Source organism: Schistocerca serialis, chromosome 3 (assembly GCF_023864345.2).
Source record: "Schistocerca serialis cubense isolate TAMUIC-IGC-003099 chromosome 3, iqSchSeri2.2, whole genome shotgun sequence".
Classification (NCBI taxonomy): domain Eukaryota; kingdom Metazoa; phylum Arthropoda; class Insecta; order Orthoptera; family Acrididae; genus Schistocerca; species Schistocerca serialis.
Genome location: NC_064640.1, coordinates 252339923 through 252354240, shown reverse-complemented (window position 1 = coordinate 252354240; position 14318 = coordinate 252339923).

Here is a 14318-nt window from a genome sequence, read left to right as displayed (position 1 = left end):
GATCGATTTAATTACTCCTTTTCGTTGTATTTTACAAGCTCTGCATCTTCTCAAACAGCAGAGAATGATGAGCAAGAGAGATCCAACCCCTGAAAACTGAATTTTTTGTATAAATATATAGTATACCCTCTGCTATGTACTTAAATTTCCTGTCGAGAGATCCTTCCTTTCTAGCACAGAGCCGCCAGTTTCCAGGTAGGGGAGGGGGAGAGGGGAGGGGAGGGTTTAGCAGAGGGGTTGGGGTTTATTAACTAATCAATTTAACTAAGTATTCAATCAAATTGATAGAGTGGGAGGGGGTTAATCTAATACCTCAGGCCAGAAGGTGTACCTGAATCAGTGAGGGGGAGGGGGAGGCTTGGAGGTTTTCTAAGGGGTTGAGAGGAGGAGGGGTAGAGGAAGGGATGAGAGGGGTTTCTCAGGAGAACAGATTATCCCCAGGGGCTCATAAACCTCTTAGCAGAACAATACGCCAAAGACCTATCAATCAAAATAGAACAACAAGTTTGCCCTTGAATGTATACTTGCACCCAAATGTAGGCATCCCACAGCAACAAAACGCCCTTGTGTTCTTGTTGATCTACTACTCCCACTGATGTAAGACAATCGTAAAAATCAAACTGAGGTATTTAGTGACTACGTTTTTGAATTTCCAGTAGAAGAAATATTTTTCTATCACACTGTATTAACAAATGTGCAGGGAAACACCCTGAACTATAACAGAATGACTGATTACTAATAAAAGTCGTAAATATCATGAATGCAAATACACTACTGGCCATTAAAATTGCTACACCAAGAAGAAATGCAGATGATAAACGGGTATTCATTGGATTAATATATTATACTAGAACTGACATGTGATTACATTTTCACGCAATTTGACTGCATAGTAATACCGGACTTGATACACCTAGGCATAGAGTCAAACAGAGGCTGGATGCCGTGCACAGGTACAGCTGCCCATGCAGCTTCAACACGATACGACAGTTCATCAAAAAAAGTGACTGGCGCATTGTGACGAGCCAGTTGCTCGGCCACCATTGACCAGACGTTTTCAGTTGGTGAGAGATCTGGAGAATGTGCTGGTCAGGGCAGCAATCGAACATTTTCTGCATCCACAAAGGCTCATACAGGACCTGCAACATGCGGTCGTGCATTACCCTGCTGAAATGTAGGGTTTCACAGAGATCGAATGAAGGGTAGAGCCATGGGTCGTAACAGATTTGAAATCTAACGCCCACTGTTCAGAGTGCCGTCAGTGCGAACAAGAGATGACCGATACATGTAAGCAATGGCACCCCATTCCATCACGCCGGTTGATAAGCCAGTATGGCGATGATGAATACCCACTTCCAATGTGCGTTCACCGCAATGTCGCCAAACACGGATGCGACCATCATGATGCTGTAAACAGAACCTGGATTCATAGGAAAAAATGATGTTTTGCCATTCGTGCACCCATGTTCGTCAGGCACTCCTGTCTGTGATGCAGCGTCAAGGGTAACCGCAGCCATGGTCTCCGAGCTGATAGTCCATGCTGCTGCAAACGTCGTCGAACTGTACGTGCAGATGGTTGTTGCCTTACAAACGTCCCCATCTGTTGACTCAGGGATCGAGACGTGGCTGCACCATCCATTACAGCCATGCGGATAAAATGCCTGTCATCTCGACTGCTAGTGATACGAGGTCGTTGGGATCGAGCACGGCTTTCCGTATTACCCTCCTGAATCTACGAATTCCGTATTCTACTAACAGCCATTGGATCTCGACCAACGCGAGCAGCAATGTCGCGATACGATAAACCGCAATCGCGATAGGCTACAATCCGACCTTTATCAAAGTCGGAAACGTAATGGTACGCATTTCTCCTCCTTACACGAGGCATCACAACAACGTTACACCAGGCAACTCCAGTCAACTGCTGTTTGTGTATGAGAAATCGATTGGAAACTTTCCTCATGTCAGCACGTTGTAGGTGTCGCCACCGGCGCCAACCCTGTGTGAATGCTCTGAAAAGCTAATCATTTGCATATCACAGCATCTTCTTCCTGTCGGTTAAATTTCGCGTCTGTAGCACGTCATCTTCGTGGCGTAACAATTTTAATGGCCAGTAGTGTATATGCTTGCATTCAACATTCTGGCAGTTACACCATTCGTTAATGTAACAGCACTTCACATTTGCAAAGGCTTATCTCGCACTTAGATTAACCTATGATCTTGATATGTTAATGACTTAAATTTTTTACTTAGAAAAATGTATTCCCGAAATTTCATGACTACGTTAATTATCTTTTGGTGTTGCGGTTTTTTTCCGTCAGTGTATGTATGAGGGTAATTAATGCCTTCTATATTTGTACTGTTAGCAGTCTCATGGAAAACTCAAATTTCAGCTCTCATACACTACACGGTGGGTTCCTGAAGATGACACTTCCCACCAAAAAGATGTGACAGGATCAACAAACAGGATCTATTTCAGTAAGTAGTGTTCTCGCTCACTCTCCCTAGCACATCTTGAGGCAACTTGCTTACCTCCTGTCTTGTAAAGATGTCTCATAGGATTCTTCTCCACTGGCCACAGACTTCGATGTACATGTAGTAAACAGTGCACAACGAAGTGGCAAATGGGAAAAAATTCCGTGCTATTAAAAATGTAATTACAGAATATTGGTACACCATTTGATTTTATTTCTATTTATAGAACCATGATATCGAGCAAATGATTCTGAGAGCCAGTCTACGATCAGTATTCATGGCAAAGTTTCCAGATGCTAATGATTTCTAGAGAACCACAAAAAGACACAATAAAGTAATCCACACGATTTTAGAATTCATGTGGAACTAACACAAGGCCTCATATGAACATCATTCAAAGCAGTTTTAATAAGTTATTCCGTCTTAACGCGAGATCACATTTTTCACAAGGAAAAATACCCTAGTACTTCAGGGTCGTCCAGGTGAGACTTACTATCACGCACTGAACCATCTCTGCGCCACTTAGCTATCCAACTCCATACAGTATGGACATACAGGACATGCCTGTGATTGTTTAAACTGCAGAAAGCTACTGCTGATTTTGTTTCAATGTAAAGCTCTACCACGTTAACACGGTATTGCACAGTCCATTTCTCCATCATAACTGAATTTCCCACGCCCTTGCAAGGCTGCTAGAATGTCACTGATTATCTGCGCACACACCCGTAGTCACAATAACCAACTGAAAAGGGGCTTTCTTTAAACTCAATCTGTGTTAACAACTTTCATTTAAAGAGGTATTGATGTGTAAGTAGGGACCAGAACTAGAAAATACCTTTTAGCACACACTTAGCAATATCAAAGCGCTTTCAATAATGTGTACCACCGATTTAATGACCAACACAAAAAATTATAAAATGTAAATATCGCCCATTATTGTTGACTTTTGCTCTCAACATAGTGTTTAATGTGTAAGGTCCTGAACCTGGAAATTTGAATATGACATTCATTGGGGAAAGTGACATCTAGTAATGATAGTTAAATTTTTGAGTTAAGTTTAACTTGGAAATTTAAAATATATGTGGAATCTGGTAGAAGAATTCCTTAGAAACAATAAAATTTTTTTTCAAACTCTTAAAGAACGTAACTGAATAATTACAATATTTTCAAAAGTTGGACATAAAGTACACCCCCCCCCCCCCATCCTTGGTATTGCTAAGCTTAATTATCTTGTGACTGAACCAGTGGCACCTCCTGTGTAAGAGCATGTGAACAACCCAACTTTTGTCACCTTGCGGATTTATTGGTTATTTTTATTTGAATGCTGCTAATCATAACATAGATGCTGCAATCTGAAGGATATGACACTTAAATCTAACACACAACTGCTCCTCTAGAGTCCATGAAACTTGGCGACAGGGTGGCGAGCACACCTTCAGTTGTGCACGTTTTAAGGGGCTTTTGCACATGCGCAATTCGCGTGATGTAATGGCCTTACAGGCCAAATACATACGGATTTGATAAACAATGTGCACGGTTCACGATGTGCAAAACTAGACCTTGCTTCTCAACTACAAGCTTACGTGGTAGCACACTGCGGGAAACTTTTATCCCCGTTCACTCGGCATAAATCCCGCTATATAAATGATAGCACTCTCCTCGCAAGGGAAACTCCTCATGGCAGCCCCTTCAGATTTAGTGGTAAGAGAGCCCAGTGTTGAGCCTGTCGAAAAGTGAACACAGATCAACCACGAAAGCAGGAAGAAGATGTACTGAACTGTGAAATAAAAGCAAAATACACTCCTGGAAATTGAAATAAGAACACCGTGAATTCATTGTCCCAGGAAGGGGAAACTTTATTGACACATTCCTGGGGTCAGATACATCACATGATCACACTGACAGAACCACAGGCACATAGACACAGGCAACAGAGCATGCACAATGTCGGCACTAGTACAGTGTATATCCACCTTTCGCAGCAATGCAGGCTGCTATTCTCCCATGGAGACGATCGTAGAGATGCTGGATGTAGTCGTGTGGAACGGCTTGCCATGCCATTTCCACCTGGCGCCTCAGTTGGACCAGCGTTCGTGCTGGACGTGCAGACCGCGTGAGACGACGCTTCATCCAGTCCCAAACATGCTCAATGGGGGACAGGTCCGGAGATCTTGCTGGCCAGGGTAGTTGACTTACACCTTCTAGAGCACGTTGGGTGGCACGGGATACATGCGGACGTGCATTGTCCTGTTGGAACAGCAAGTTCCCTTGCCGGTCTAGGAATGGTAGAACGATGGGTTCGATGACGGTTTGGATGTACCGTGCACTATTCAGTGTCCCCTCGACGATCACCAGTGGTGTACGGCCAGTGTAGGAGATCGCTCCCCACACCATGATGCCGGGTGTTGGCCCTGTGTGCCTTGGTCGTATGCAGTCCTGATTGTGGCGCTCACCTGCACGGCGCCAAACACGCATACGACCATCATTGGCACCAAGGCAGAAGCGACTCTCATCGCTGAAGACGACACGTCTCCATTCGTCCCTCCATTCACGCCTGTCGCGACACCACTGGAGGCGGGCTGCACGATGTTGGGGCGTGAGCGGAAGACGGCCTAACGGTGTGCGGGACCGTAGCCCAGCTTCATGGAGACGGTTGCGAATGGTCCTCGCCGATACCCCAGGAGCAACAGTGTCCCTAATTTGCTGGGAAGTGGCGGTGCGGTCCCATACGGCACTGCGTAGGATCCTACGGTCTTGGCGTGCATCCGTGCGTCGCTGCGGTCCGGTCCCAGGTCGACGGGCACATGCACCTTCCGCCGACCACTGGCGACAACATCGATGTACTGTGGAGACCTCACGCCCCACGTGTTGAGCAATTTGGCGGTACGTCCACCCGGCCTCCCGCATGCCCACTATACGCCCTCGCTCAAAGTCCGTCAACTGCACATACGGTTCACGTCCACGCTGTCGCGGCATGCTACCAGTGTTAAAGACTGCGATGGAGCTCCGTATGCCACGGCAAACTGGCTGACACTGACGGCGGCGGTGCACAAATGCTGCGCAGCTAGCGCCATTCGACGGCCAACACCGCGGTTCCTGGTGTGTCCGCTGTGCCGTGCGTGTGATCATTGCTTGTACAGCCCTCTCGCAGTGTCCGGAGCAAGTATGGTGGGTCTGACACACCGGTGTCAATGTGTTCTTTTTTCCATTTCCAGGAGTGTAGAAACAGTGAAAGGTCAAGGCCAACCAGTGCAACACAGAGCAGCTTCAAGGAGCAATGGCGTTGTGGTTGGACTCCAGAGTGGGCGAGCAGTGTTGAAATCTCCGTCATGCGAAAGTTTCTTTTTCCGCTGTTTGCTGTATCCCAATTTGTGTCTCTGTCGTGGTGTAATGTCCGTTTGCAACAGCGAGATGTACGGTAGGGACCTATAATGATAGTTGATTCTGCATAACTGCCGTATTAGTAGCTGAAAGGAAGTGGCTTTCGAATGGGAACCAAAAACGTTTGATAACAAGGCGACAATTCAACCGAATCCTCCACCGGAAAACACGTCTGGTGTGTCATACATGGCATTAGTGACAGTACGTGTGTCATATGATAGCACCTAATTTGTTTGCCCAGTGAGTGAGTGAGATATGTGCCTCCTTGCCAAATTTAGGTGTTCATGTGAAATCCCAAGGGAATGGTCAGTTTCAGCATCACAACGGTTCTCTCTGCTGTGTCAAAACACGTGTTTTTAACATTTTTGAAGTTGTGTTAGGTTTTGAAAGTTTTGACTCTTGAATTCCTTTGTTGTAACATAGTTCACACCCGTTTATCTGTTATTTCATTTCTGTAAGATGTCTATGTGGTATCCCACCTGCTGTCACTATTCATCACACTTACTTGCGACGGTAACGTGTTCTTACCGCATGACTCATATTCTATAACCAATGTATAGTATGACAACGGCCAAGACTACACAAAGAGAAGATTTCAATGACTGGATGGACAGTTCATAATGTGAGGGAGTTTTGAACACTGCTCGTGCACGTGTACAGTCCAACACCGTGACCACTTAACAACGCCACGGCTGTTCAGCTTGACTCAGTATTGCGCTTGTTAAACTTGGATCGTCCACTGTTGGTATTCTGCCTTTTTTTTCACAGTTCAGTACATGTTCTTCGTCTTTCATCCTTGGTCTCTGTTAAGTTTTTGATGGGCTATCCTCTAAGCCATCTTACCACTAATTCTGTGGGAGGTGCGATGAGGAGTTTTCCTTGTCAGATATGCTAATTCACTCACTATATACTGCAGTAAAATTAGATCGGACGTCAGTATTTCGTAAAATTTGTAATGACAGTAAACCTATTTTGTTGGTTTCACAATGAGTTGTAGTATATTAAGTTAAGAATTTTATAATACAGTAATCCATTTGAGGCACTGAGAATCGTAAGTGTCTGAAGCAAATCACCGTCAATTGTGAGACTGCAGCATTTATTCATGCTTCTGAAATCTTTTGATCTTATGGAGTGTCATGTTTAGCTGTGATGTAGGCCGACATTGCATATATGAAAAGTCACGAAAAGCTGTATCACTGTTTTCTTTGATGTTCACTTAAATGTGGAACTGACGGCGGTGTGGCTTAGGACCTTATAGATCTCAGTGCCTCATTTCTATTCTAGTCAAGTGACCATGTTGGTTGACATTACTACTTGACTTTAATCATTTCCACGAACGGCACTTTGTGTTTGGAGTTATTTACTGTGCGGGAATTGGCTTTCGTGTGCAGTGTAAACATGAACTATGTTAAATCTATTTTAAGAGCTAGCAGAAAACTAAAGTTGTGAGGAACGGTCATGAGTCTTGCTTGGGTAGTTCAGTCAGTAGGGCACTTGCCCGCGAGAGGCAAAGATCCCGAGTTTGAGTCTCAATCTGACACACAGTTTTAATCTGCCAGGAAGTTTCACATTAGCTCACACTCAACTGCAGAATGAAAATCTCATTCTGGTAACGTTAAAGTAAATTATCAAAAAAAGTTAGCCAGAAAGGAACTACGGCCTCTGAGAGCATCCTTTGACTGAGAGAGTGACAAAATCAAATAAGCGTGACTTCAAGGAAACATCTAACAAGGGTAGTATACAGTTAGCAGAAGTTTTTGTGTGGGTGCAGCATAAGAATATCTGATTTTCAGCCCGGAAGTAAATTCGTGAACTAATACATCTGTTAGGGATCTTGTACATTTGTATGAAAAAACGGAAAAGCACAAAAACTCCCGCTTACACAAAAATGCGAAATGGAGAGTTGCAAAAGCTTACACATTATTTCATTATTGCCTTAAACTCTATTTAATTATGTACAAAACAACAAAATGCCACAAAACAACTGATTTTTTTTGTCATATGAGTTATGCATCTTATTATTATTATTATTAATGTTGTTATTGTTATTGTCAGTGGCCGTAGTTGTAAATTTGTTGTTAAGTATAACTGTTATACAGCTGATGCCACTAATTTCACACACTCACGTTTATCTGAATCTAAAAATTTGTGAACACCCAGAATGTATACTCATGAGCTGCCATTGAAACTATTTGAACAAATGTAAAAACCAGGAGCTATGTTGAACTCACAAGATGAGACGCCTTCTGTTCAGTTCTTAGTACGGCGTTTGGAAGGGACGATCTACCAACGCAACTTTATTCGCACAGAGTCTGCTATTGGATGGCTTTCCGTGCTGTGAACACATTATTGTTATATGCAATATATAAAAAGCTTACAACAGACTGTGTCGCTATCACACCCTTCCTATACTGCATGAGTTGGCTTACAGAGGTCTTCTCCCATCTTTTATTTGGAACTTTTTACACCCTGATCTTTCAAGTCGGCACCTTGTGTAGTACACTCCATCTACAAGGGATTGGGATACCTCAGGGATCTTTGTTACGTGTTACTCTCTTCTTAAGAGCAATCAGTGGGCTTGCTGAATCTATGGGACTTACAGTCTCCCACCACATCTCTCTCTACATTTCATTATATTTTATTGTCACATTTTAACATTTAGTATAGGAAAATAAGCGTCGCTTTAACGTGGCAAGAAGCATTCACGTCATGTTATGCGACAGATGGTCTTAGCACGTGAGAACGGCGGGATGAGTAAGAGCCATACCATGCTGGTACCTATACAGATTAGCGATTCACTTAAGGGCTTGGCAGGAAGGAGCATAACTTTCATCATTTGTATTCACTTCTGACAGTTGAACTCAGAGCTTGTTAATAATAATTTCAACGAATTTCAATCAGCACATAAACACTAAATACACATTTCAGTTAATGTTGATAGTCATTGATGGAAACTGTGGACCAATCACAGGTGTGCCCTCAGCGGCCAGGAGCCAAATGCTAAGACAGCTCACTAATAGTCTGTGATCGTTTCTGAAGGAGGCAATACATGACATTTATTCCCTGTAGTGAGAGGCATTAGCAAATTCTTTCCTTGCATGCCTAATCTAAAATGCGTTATAAAATGTGGATTATTCGTGTTACCACACCGGTCAGTAGGCAATATTTAACATGGAATCCTACATCTCATAGCATACATAACTCTTTTTTTTTTTTTGAAGTCGACGAAGCACATTCATTTTCTGTACTCTTAAAACGTTGTTAATATTTACAGATGTTGGGTTGATTCAATGAAAATTGGTATATTACAATACTACATGCATGTGTGTTGACATATTACACAAACTACTGTGAGTCCTCAACTTCCAGGCAGGAGACACACTTCACAATTCCTTCTGGACGTGTGTTACATACATGATTATGACACAATCTACACTATTGTTTTGGTTTACTTAGATTGTGTACTTCTGCTTCTGAGTTTAAGCATCTTTAGCACAAACATGGCTCCAACCTTTCCCTGCAGGAGGCTGATCTGTATGTGTTGTTACTTCTTTTACTTTCTTTTGTATAGTGCTTTCCACTGACTGAACAATCTGGTTTGATAACCCTCTTATATCAGCCTGCAGTATCACTGGCTCCAATTCAGCATACAGAAAAAAGTTAGTTTGTAGTGTTTCTTCTCATCCCATCTTGGATGTTGCTGTATGAATATGGTGTTTGCATCGATAGCACATATATTGATGGGAGAGTAAAATGCTGATGGAGACCACCTCCCTGTACCCCTCTTGCACAGGTGTACATTCAGGGGGTGGGCAAAATAATGTGAACGCCTGTACTTACTTGGGAATGGTTAATTAAAGAGAGATTGGACCCACATTTGCCCTTAATACAGCTGCCATTCTCCTTGGAGTACTGACATTATTGCATAGTCTCCAATGGAATGTCATGCCACTCTTTTTATCAGAAGCTCTTCTATCTCCTGTACTGACGAGGTAGGCGAAAATATGCTCCAGAGTCTGCACTCCAATACCGCCCACAAGGGTTTAATAATATTCAAGTCTGGGGAAGACGCTGCAATTCAGTTGTATGCTCCTCATACTACGACTGTACTGTCCATGGCTATATGAATGGGTGCATTATCGTCCTGAAATATGGCATCGCTGTTGGGAACAACATTTGTATCTGGGACTACACCTGATCACCTAAAATATTCACATAATCGTTGGCTGTAACACGGTCTTTGAGAGTAATGATGGGACCAGCAGAATACCATTATATGGCCACCCACACCATCACACTTCCACCTTTATGATTTACTGTTGGAATCAAGCAAGCAGGATTGTAGGCTTATTTTGGCGTTCTCCATCTACATCTACATCTACACTCCTCTAGCCACCAAGCGGTGTGTCGCGGAGGGCACTATTCGCGCCAAAGTCATTTCCCCCCCGCCCTCCCACCCCGCTGTTCCACTCGCAGATCGCGAGAGGGAAAAACGACTGTCTGAACGCCTCAGTAAGAGCTTTAATTTCCCTTATCTTTGAATGGTGATCATTGCGTGATTTGAAAGTTGGTGGTAATAATATATTATCTACAGCCTCGGCAAAGATCGGATTTTGGAATTTAGTGAGCAGCCCCTTCCGTTCAGCGTGTCGTCTATCTACAAGTGTGTCCCACTTCAAACTTTCAATGAGATTTGTAACGCTCTTGAGATGGCTAAATGTACCAGTCACGAATCTTGCTGCTCTTCTTTGGACCTTCTCAATCTCTTGAATCAGACCCAACTGGTAAGGATCCCATACAAACGAACAATACTCTAAGACTGGACGAACTAAAGTATTGTAAGCAATTTCCTTTGTTGAAGGACTGCATCGCTTCACGATTCTACCAATAAACCGTAATCTACAGTTCGTCTTACCCGTTACACGTGTAATCTGATCGTTCCATCTGAGATTATTTCGAATAGTCACACCCAGATGCTTGACGGATGTTACCGCTCCCAAAGACTGGGCATTTATTTTGCACTCGTACGTTAATGAGGATTTTCCCTTTGTTATACGAAGTAGGTTACACTTACTAATATTGAGAGATAACTGCTAGTCACTACACCACGCATTTATTTTCTGCAAATCCTCACTGATTTGTTCACAACTTTCGTGTGATTCTACTTTCCTGTAGACTACAGCATCATGGGCAAACAGTCTAATGCCGCTATCAATACCATCAACCAGATCGTTATTGTAAATCTTAAAAAGCAGCAGACCTATTACGCTCCCCTGGGGCACACCTGATGTTACGCTTGTTTCTGTTCAAGTCTCCCCAATCAGGACGACATACTGCTCTCTGTCTGTTAGAAAACTTTCTATCTAACCGCATATGTCATTGGATAGGTCGTAAGCGAGCACTATTTGGAGAAAGCGACAGTGTGGAAGCGAGTCGAACACCTTTCGAAAGTCGAGGAATATGGCATCAACCTGGGAGCCGATATCTAGAGCCTGTTGTATATCATGCACAAAGAGGGCCCGCTGTTTCCTGCAACCGTGCTGTTTTCTGCAGATTAGCTTCTCAGAGTTTAGAAGGGTCATATTTCTGAACAAAAAGTATGTTCCATGATTCTACAGCAAAACGTTGTCAGTGAAATTGGCCGGTAATTATGTGCATTCGATTTTCTACCCTTTTTTATAGATTGCTCTGACCTGGGCCTTCTTCCAATCCTGTGGATTTTTCCACTGTTCCAATGATCTCTGATAGATGGTGGATAAGAATGGTGCTATATTCGTAGCATAGTCAACATAAAATCTCATGGGGATACCGTCTGGGCCAGATGCCTTCCTGGCGTCTAAAGATCTTAACTGTGTTACAATCCCAGATACACTAAACACTATGCCAGCCATCCTTGCGTTTCTTCGATAATTGAAAGGCTGCAGTTCTTTACCGTAAACGAGTTTTTGAAAGCTAGGTTTAGAATTTCGACCTTCTGTTTATCATCATCAGTTACATACCCATAGTGTCAGCAAGAGAAGGTATTGAAATATTTTTAGCGTTCATAGATTTTACGTATGACCAAAATTTTTTTGGTGTTATTTTTAGAATCTGCAGATAAAATATTGCTTTCAAATTCGTTAAAAGAATCTCTAATTGACCTTTTGACAGCTGATTTCATTTCGCGTAATTTCTATTTGTCAGTGGGGCAGTGACTACGTTTAAAACGACTGTGCAAAATTCTCTGCTTTCTCAGCAACTCCCTAATATGTTTGTTGAACCAAGGTGGATCCTTTCCCTCCCCTATATTTTTGCTAGGCACATATTTCTCTAGCACGTGGTCGACAATACTTTTAAATTCAGACCAAATATGCTCAATATCTTTGTGTCCCGCAGTGAATGCTTGGAGCTGACTACGAAGATATTCATTAATGACACTTTTATTTGCTTTCCCAAACAAGAAAACTCTACGCTGTTTATTTGGTTTCCTTGCAACTTCCACTGACATAGAAGCCACAACGACATTATGGTCGCTGATACCTTCTTCTAGATTAACTTCCTCAAAAAGATCAGGTCTGTTTGTCGGCAAGATATCTAATATGTCCCAATCTCCAGTTGGTTTTCTAAACAATTGCTGAAGATTGTATGTTGAGATCACTCCTAGAATAACTTCACACGAGTCTTTGCTTCTGCTCCCTGTGATAAACGTGTAATTTTCCCAGTCAATGGATGCCGGATTAAAGTCTCCACCTGTAACTAATGGATAATTTGAATATTTATTTCCTATGTACTCAAGACTTTCCCTGAAACGTTCTGCGACGTTTGTTGTGGATGCTGGTGGTCTACAACACCACCCTAATACAATGGTAACTCCTTGACTGATTGACAGCTTCATCCAGACTATTTCACAGTCCGACCCAGTATCGATCTCAACCGCTCCCAGACGTAAACCCGGCCCAGTGTTGGAAATAACGAAAACATTGACTCGTTGGACCATATGAGGCGTTTCCACCGATCAGCCGTCCAGCACTTACGTTCCTGACACCATGTTTTACACTTCATTGTGTTGGTTGTCGTCACTAATGGTTTCAGTACAGCGGCTCGTCCATGAATATTCGCTTTATGAAATTCTCGGCGGACAGTGTTGATAGATGTGGGGTCTCGAAAATGGATAGTGAGCTCTGCAGTCACTTTAGCCACCATAGTTTTGTGTTGTTTTGACACAATTCGTGTTAGCGTACGACGATCTCTGTCATTTAGTTTTGATTTTAGGCCACTATTACGTCTACACGATTATGTCTTTCCATGTTTCGTGCAGGCTGCCATGACTGTCGAAACAGTTGCTCTTTGAAACATTCAATAAGTTGGCTGACTTGGTTACTGATTCTCCAGCTAATTGGGCCCCCACCATCTGCCCTATTTGGAACTCTGTTAGGTCTTTCATTGCACGTCGACCTCGGCCTCTGAATGCAAATACAAAGTCTGCATTACTCACAAACAACCTGCACTGATGTCTAGTCTGTAATGGACACACACAGCCAGTGCGACACGTGCCTTACCTGCATTGTTGACCATCAAACACAACCATCCCATTACTACCACTGTTCACATTTTTTTGCCTATCCCCTGTGCCAACCGTTCGATCAGTGGATTCAATTCCGCCTTTAGTATAATTACAACATGTATTTATATGAGTTTTATTCTTCTCTCCTCCTTCAGTGCTTGTTGATAAAATCAGCAAGTTTTTACTTGGTTTTGTTTTTACTATGTAGGATACCAAAGTAACTGGTGGCCTACATGCTGTTGGATCTGTGAACAAGAACACTGATGAGTACAGCTCTAATATGCTTCCTGTTTGACTGGAGAGTTCCCATTGTAGTAACTCTGTAGTCTTGATATAACTCTCTTACCAAATCTGCTGATGAGTTGTACTGGTCTGTGGTAATATTTTGACAAGTATTTTTCGCAGATGCTTAACAACAGCTACTGTAGCTCTTTTCGTTTGGATGAACTCTGTACTTTACCTGCATAGTGTTCTATATTCATGATGTATCTGTTTACTGCATCTGACATGTGTATAAAGATGCCACACTTATCCGGTTTATCCTTCGTAAACACTTTGAAGGGGCAACATCCTCTAATCAAGCTGAGCATCCCATCAATGGAGAGATACACTCCTGGTTTATACCATAGTGGAAACTTATCATCAACTTTGTTTTAAGATTCATGGATTGCTGTGAACTTATCTTATTCTTTTCTTTACTGATGGGTAGTTTTTGTCATCAAATCTAATAATCCTGGCAAGTTCCTTGAAATGTTCTCTTGCCACAATACCCCAGTAAATGGGCCAACCCATTACGTTGACCAGAGATTGTTAACAATGACAGAATTGTTCTTATTTCTACCTGTTAAGTACCAGTATTCATATAAAGAGACACAATTCTTTCTCATTAGTACAAGTAGTGTTTAGCCTAACTGCTTCT